This window comes from Lacerta agilis, chromosome 1, assembly GCF_009819535.1.
Source record: "Lacerta agilis isolate rLacAgi1 chromosome 1, rLacAgi1.pri, whole genome shotgun sequence".
In the NCBI taxonomy this organism is placed as follows: domain Eukaryota; kingdom Metazoa; phylum Chordata; class Lepidosauria; order Squamata; family Lacertidae; genus Lacerta; species Lacerta agilis.
This window is the reverse complement of record NC_046312.1, coordinates 131,810,175-131,817,162: the sequence shown is the minus strand read 5'-3', so window position 1 is coordinate 131,817,162 and position 6,988 is coordinate 131,810,175. Positions and strand designations below refer to the sequence as shown.

Here is a 6,988-nt window from a genome sequence, read left to right as displayed (position 1 = left end):
GCAATTCACAGCATAAAAATACAAGATAAAAGTACAAAATACATAATAAAAACAAGAATGAAACCATAACAAACCACCCACCCACCCACCAATAATCTCGTCTCTTAAACCAGTCTCTAATCCATGAGAGGACTCCTCCCATTACTGCTAAATTTACTCAGGAGCCTTTGGCGAGATGTCAAAAGCTTATTGAAAGTCCCAAGTATTGTAATGTCTACTGGATCATGTCTACATTCTCAAGGAATTCTTTTAAAAATGTTGGTGAGGCAGAACTTGTTTTGCAGATGCCACACTGACCCTTGGCAGCAGGATACCTGAAAGAACTCTCTAAGGTGGTTTGCTACAGGAAGCCAGCAGAGGCAGGCCTCACATGAGCCTCCTTGGCAAAGAACTCGTTCACGTATTTTTCAAATATTTTTATTTCATTCTTATATTATGACATTCACCTTTGGAACAAATCTTGGTTATACACATATTCCACAGTTTCAGGCACAACTCTTTGCTGACACTTTGACTCATTTGCAAGTGTTGAAAAAGCACCATTTCCTTCCTCTCTTCCTCATTCTAAAATAGCAACTTACTACTGATCAGTTACAGGTAGGTAGCCATGTTGGTCTGCCATAGTCAAAACAAAATAAAATAAAAAATACCTTCCAGTAGCACCTTAGAGACCAACTAAGTTTGTTCTTGGTATGAGCTTTCGTGTGCATGCACACTTCTTCAGATACCTCTGAAGTGTGCATGCACACGAAAGCTCATACCAAGAACAAACTTAGTTGGTCTCTAAGGTGCTACTGGAATGAATTTTTTATTTTACTACTGATCAGTTATCCTGCAAAAAGAAATGAGTGAAGACCCCACTATTTCCCTATAAGTTGTTTCTTCCCATTCAGGTTCCAGCAACTTCTGATTTACCCTCAAATGTGTATCAAGATGTTGACATGGGTTCAGAAGTTATCCCAAAATAGACAATTGTAAAAATGAAAAATGCAGGATTCTCTTAGACAATGTTTGTTTTATTTAGCTTTCTATTTTCTCCAAACTTTTATATCATTCTTCAGTTTAAAAGACTCCCAGGGTAGCTCACAACTGTATTGAATAGAAACATAAATCAAATGAAAACGGCAGCAGATTAAGAAACATCACAACAGATTAAAACCAGCAAAATAACATGCCTCAAAATAAATAAAAAGACATCAAGAATGGCACCTGGCGAGCATCGCTGGCCAGGGAATTCTATAGTTAGGGTTGCCCAAATGAAAAGGCCCCTCCAGTCACCACCCATCTCACATAGAAATGAAGGTGGAAGACACTCCAAGGAATGCTAGCTCATTTGAGAGACCCTAAAGGACTTCAGGGCAGCCAGCCTGGAAATGACTCCGGTGGGCACTGTAATGGTTTCCTTCGTAGTGTTTTATGCTGAAGGAAAAAGCTTCCAAGGGGACTTTCTCAGGCTTTTGGCTAAGATCAAGATTTCACCAAGGGGTAAAAGTCCTTGTCTGAGAAATATTGAGTTTCCAGTGTGAACACACATTATGGGGATTTGAGCACAGTTTTGAACTTTGGATGTCTTGAAAATAAGCTTGCCACCCTCCCTCACTTCTCACTTCCTCTACAACCCACAGGGGCAAGATATGCAATATCAATGAAAAAGGAAGAGGCGTGGGCCTTTTTCTGCCCTCTGAGGAGCGGGTTGGCTTTGTCTCACTTGCACAGAAGGAACTGATCAGAAGAGAGAACTTCACAACACACCCAAAAAAATAGCTGAGAAGAAGCCAGAGAGACTGACTACTTGATGTATGTTTTAAAATTCTTTGTTTATTTCCTCTGTGTTTTACTCTTTTCGCAAACTGAGTGTGCAGAGTTTGACATCTGTATTATCTTCTGGTGGGCTTGGTATGTCCAAAATCTTAACTGAAGTACCACTCGCAGCCAATACATGTAACTGTAAAGGTAATTAATTCATTTGAACTAAAGTATTTGATGGAGGCACCATACCTTCTAGTTCTCTAGATGCTGGCTGCCCTCAGGTGTGAGTCTAGCACTGAAGGTTAGCTGTATGTTTCCTGTAGATGTCTGTAAAGGAGTCCCAACTGCCCCCCCACCTTGTTGTTGTTCATTGAAAAGGAAGCATTTGGGGTCAATGCCTTCCCTACCCACTATTTTAAAGGTTGCAATCGCCTTACACGCACCTTTTCCTCATGTGGGATTCAAAATGCAAGGCAGTAGCTGAGAGGAAAACAACAGAAAGAAGGGCCAGAGCTCTAAAAAGTCACCAGGCTGAAGAGAAATACTTCTGAGGAGAAACAGACCTTCTGCATATCATTCTGCATGTGAGGGAGCAGTTGTTCTCTCTGGGGAGACAATGGAGGATGGAACCTTTGGGGGTGAAGTCAAACCGTTAGAAGTGTTAGAAACAGATGTGAAAGCTAGGAGCTAAAGGGCACATTAAACCTAAGTTATGGGCGCAACAATGGAATGTATTGGCATGCTTTTTTATTACAAGAATACAAAGCTGAAAATGAATGAACTGCAGCTAACATACCATGTTCATTTTTCACATAGTCTAGTCCTTCTCTTGCCCACCCCCCTGATATTCTTAAGAGGGTCTCTTCTCTAGTCTTCAGAGAGTAGCTGAAAGTGGGGATGCAGAAAAAGGTCATTCTTTCCTTCCACTCTGCAGTTTTAATCTGAAATCTTAGGCACAGTACAACACCCAGAGCTCAGAAATGATCGCACTAATGAAATTCCCTGTCGCAAAATGCGCCTAGAACAATGGGAGTTTCAAACACTGGGTACAGCACCTGTTGTGGCTGAGCAGGCTGATGTGGGAAAGACACGTTCTGTTGCATCTGGGACAGATAAACGTGTCACATTGTGCTGATGCGGATGCACCATGGTGGTTTTTTCTCTATGTTCCTCCCAGCCGTCATTACTATATCCTTAATGAGCCAATTTCTTGCTGGCCTATAGTTCAATGTGCAACTTTCATCTCTGCTTCTGTGAAAGCGGTATGCTAGCTATTTTGTGGTATGGCATGTGTAAGTTTGCAGGCCAGCTTGCTTTTCACACTTGTGCAGAATATCTCATGAGAAACTTACATTGTGTGGCTTCTAATGAAACCTGGTGTGGAATAGTATTATATAAGCTTGGAATCCTTTTAAAGTGACAGGACTCCAGCAGAACCACAATGGAAGATCCAATACCCAAAATTTGGTTCAAGTTCTGTTTTTCCCCAGGCAGACATGAGTCTGACCAGGACTGCAATGCTAACCTTGCCTACTCAAAAGTAAGTCCTATTCAATTCAAAGAGGCTTACTCCCAAGTAAGTGGGGTTAGAATTGCAGCTGTACATTGGACAGTAACTAATAGAAATACATTCTCTCTTTGCTTGTCTGCATTGGGTTACTAACTTTTTTTGTGGCAGGGCTTCTGTGCTTTTATAACAATTGTATGACATAAAGGGATGCTAGTGTTTTTACTGACCCCGCTCCTGTCCCTTTAACCCTAACTTGACAGATAGAAATGCAAGAAGTGGAGCTGGGAAAGCTACACCTGCATAATTGCTGAGGATCACATAAATGCTAAAGGTACAAGAGGGAAATCAGTTGGTCACAGGGACGCCACGGCCTGAGGAGGGTGCCTGCGCCCTCCAGCCCCGCCGGCAGCGCCGCTCTCGCCCACCTCTCACCATGTTGCCGCTTCGGCTGAGCAGGCGGAGGTGGAGCACAGCTGGCAGCGTCCCCACCCACCCTTCCGGCTGGCCCTGCCTGGCGGAGCGCGAGTTTGGTGTCCCCGACCGCCGTGCCGCACCCTCTGGCTGCCCGCTGTGCCTGGCCCTGCCCGGCAGAGCGCAAGGGACGCTGGAGGGATCTTTGTGCCAGGGCACCGGATTTACTTAAGACGGCCCTGGTTGGTCAACTCCAGTGACAAACATTAGTTTTGCTAGCTGGGAAGCTATATGTTTTCCTGGTGTGTGGATGTTAGGCACAGGGTCACATGAGGTTTGGAGTATAACTTGGAATCTTAGAATTGTAGAGTTGTAAGGGATCTGAACATGCGGGTGGCACTGTGGGTTAAACCACAGAGCCTAAGGCTTGTCGATCAGAAGGTTGGCAGTTCAAATCCCCGTGATGGGGTGAGCTCCCATTGCTCTGTCCCAGCTCCTAGCAGTTTGAAAGCACGTTTCTGTGCGCTGCTCTGGTTCGCCAGAAGCGGCTTAGTCATGCTGGCCACATAACCCGGAGGCTGTACGCCGACGCCCTCGGCCAGTAAAGCGAGATGAGCGCCACAACCCCAGAGTCGTCCGTGACTGGACTTAATGGTCAGGGGTCCCTTTACCTTTAACAGATGGCCAGGCAACCTTTCTTAAAAGCCCTTCATGGAAAGAGAGTTCACCACCCTCTAAGGGAGACAGTCCTGTTGTCAAACAGCTCTTACTGTCGGAAAGTTATTCCTGATGTTTTGTCAGAATCTCCTTTTTTGTAACTTTAGGAATCATTTAAGATAAAGGAAGAGAATAACATATAGCATTCTATTATTTCAGTAGTGTTTCACCCTGTTTTTTCACACACTAGTTCTCCAAATGCAAATACTTTTAGAAATGTGCAGCATAAATTTAAGCATATTTTAGGTGGAAAGTGGGGGGGGGGGAGAGAGATTTGTTCCCTAGTATGCCTAGGATTGTATCTCTATGGTACATAGACAACCAGCCCATGAAATCTGAAATTTGGACTTTTAAAGTCATATTTCAAATGTGTCTGACAACATTTATAATTAGTTTCCCTTATAGTGAAGAGAAGAGAGGGAGATGCATTTCCTGCTTCAAACAGTACCTAAGACTATTTATGGAAACAGCATTCAGATGAATGTTGTAAGATACAATCACAGGCACAGCATGCTTTTGCCTTCACTTTCCAAATGTCTCCATCAGCAGTGCAAATGCCCCTTGTCCTTCCTTCTTCCACGCTGCAGGGAGAAAGACTCATCAAGACTTCCCTTTTTCTCAGAGCTCTTTCAACACAACAACTTGAAAATAAGGAACATAAGTCAGAAAAGGCAAATGAGATGGGGACAGCCAGAAGCAAGCAAAGAGTGAAGCAACTAGGCCCAGTCTTTTCCAGGCATCCTCTGCTGCCTTCATTTTCCCCAGGGAATTTGGAAGCCAATGGCACAGTCCCAACTTATTGCTTAGTACTATATGATTGAGCCTCAGTCTTGTACACTCCCCCTCTCCCCTCCTCCTCTGGCTCATCCACATGGAAGGAATTGAAAACATTCACTTCCTGCCTTAAATTAATCATAGTTTATTGTTACATAGTTGAAACTATGGCTTATTGAAAAAAGCCAAGATCAAACCATGCTTTTTCATCCTGGCTTGTTTGAGGAAACAGTTCCTGGCCTTGACAGCATATACAGTATTCCAGTTTATTTAAACCAAGAAATGATGCCTCCAATCTCTGAATTGCATCTACAACAGGGGAGAGCATCAAGGTGTGCACACAAGCCCAAATCTCATCTAGGCTTGTTCATATAGTGCTAAACTATGGTTTAGTGTTATGTAGAAACCAGGCCACTGTCAATAATCTCCATCCTCATACATCAGAGCAAGTTGGCTCCAAGACATTTTAGAATATCAAATGCCTGTCTGAACATTCAGCTCAAGGAAAACGTTCTGCTCAGAACTTAAGTAGCGTGTTGTAAAAACTCATTGTGGTCCTAACATACCCTTGGTTATCCAGGAGCTTTCCCATAATACTTTTAATTAATATTAGATAATTAAATACTTTAATAACCTAAACCAATTCCAAAAATGTTACACAGTTAGAAGGAGATACTAGACCAGCATATTAACACACCATCCATGCCAAGAAACATATTTTACTTCTTAAAATGTCATTGAATATTTAAATTGCCTGAAATTTTTCTGTAAAACCAGGTTTGCCTCCATGGTTTAGGGCTGATTTTAATAGCAAAATTTATTGTTGATGAGAAGAGCTGAATCTGCCCCTGATTCTGTGGCTTTCTTTGCCACAGCCACTCATGAAGGATAATAGGTACTCATCAGGAAGGTTATAAATACTCACAGGGTCAGGGGAAGTGTGCGCATTAATAGCAGCTGCCAGGCAGCCAAAAGCAGGATAGGGCAATGGTGTGCATGTCTGAACTTGGCTTCCCCATGGGCATCTGACTGAACCCTTTGAGAATAAAATGCTGGACTAGACTGTTTTTGGCCTGATCCATCAGGGCTGTCCTCTTTCACTTGTTTCCCTGTCTTGGTGTCTGATTCTGACTGAGAACAAAGTACCGGTAGCTAGGGTGGAAGACTGAAAGGAGGCAGGAGGAAGAGCAGGGTTCAGCGCCCCTTGCCCACACAGCCCTCTGGCTCTTAAAATTGGCCAGCACTGCAGGCCACTGGATCTGCTGCTGCCACATGTAATTTATTCCTGAGGGAGCCTCCTAGGAGGGACATTTCCCATGTTCCATGTTGGACACTGCAGTACCCAACTTGAGACATACCTTCAACATCATATGAGAGAAGTGACTGGAAGAGTTGTCCTTTATTAGTGTTGTAGCATCATACAGGTGAAACTCAAAAAACTAGAATATCGTGGAAAGGTTCATTTCTTTCAGTAATTCAACTTAAAAGGTGAAACTAATATATGAGATAGACTCATGACATGCAAAGCGAGATATATCCCAGTACGTTTCTGAGCACAATTCAAAGTGTTGGTGCTGACCTTTAAAGCCCTAAACGGCCTCGGTCTTATATACCTGAAGGAGCGTCTCCACCCCCATCGTTCAGCCCGGACACTGACATCCAGCACCGAGGGCCTTCTGGCGGTTCCCTCACTGCGAGAAGCAAAGCTACAGGGAACCAGGCAGGGGGCCTTCTCGGTAGTGGCACCTGCCCTGTGGAACGCCCTCCCATCAGAGGTCAAAGAGATAAACAACTACCTGACATTTAGAAAATACCTGAAGGCAGCCC

General features: G+C 43.7%; 1 protein-coding gene across 1 annotated transcript in view; it reads left to right on the top strand.

Moving 5' to 3' along the window:
• The first annotated feature begins 1,560 nt into the window (after positions 1 to 1,560).
• Positions 1,561 to 6,988, top strand: part of ITGB2 (integrin subunit beta 2) — a 30,806-nt gene continuing 25,378 nt past the window's right edge. Inside the window, exon 1 of the mRNA XM_033171816.1 lies at positions 1,561 to 1,797. The gene's annotated coding sequence lies outside the window, so the exon portion shown is untranslated. The remainder of the gene's footprint in view (positions 1,798 to 6,988) is intronic.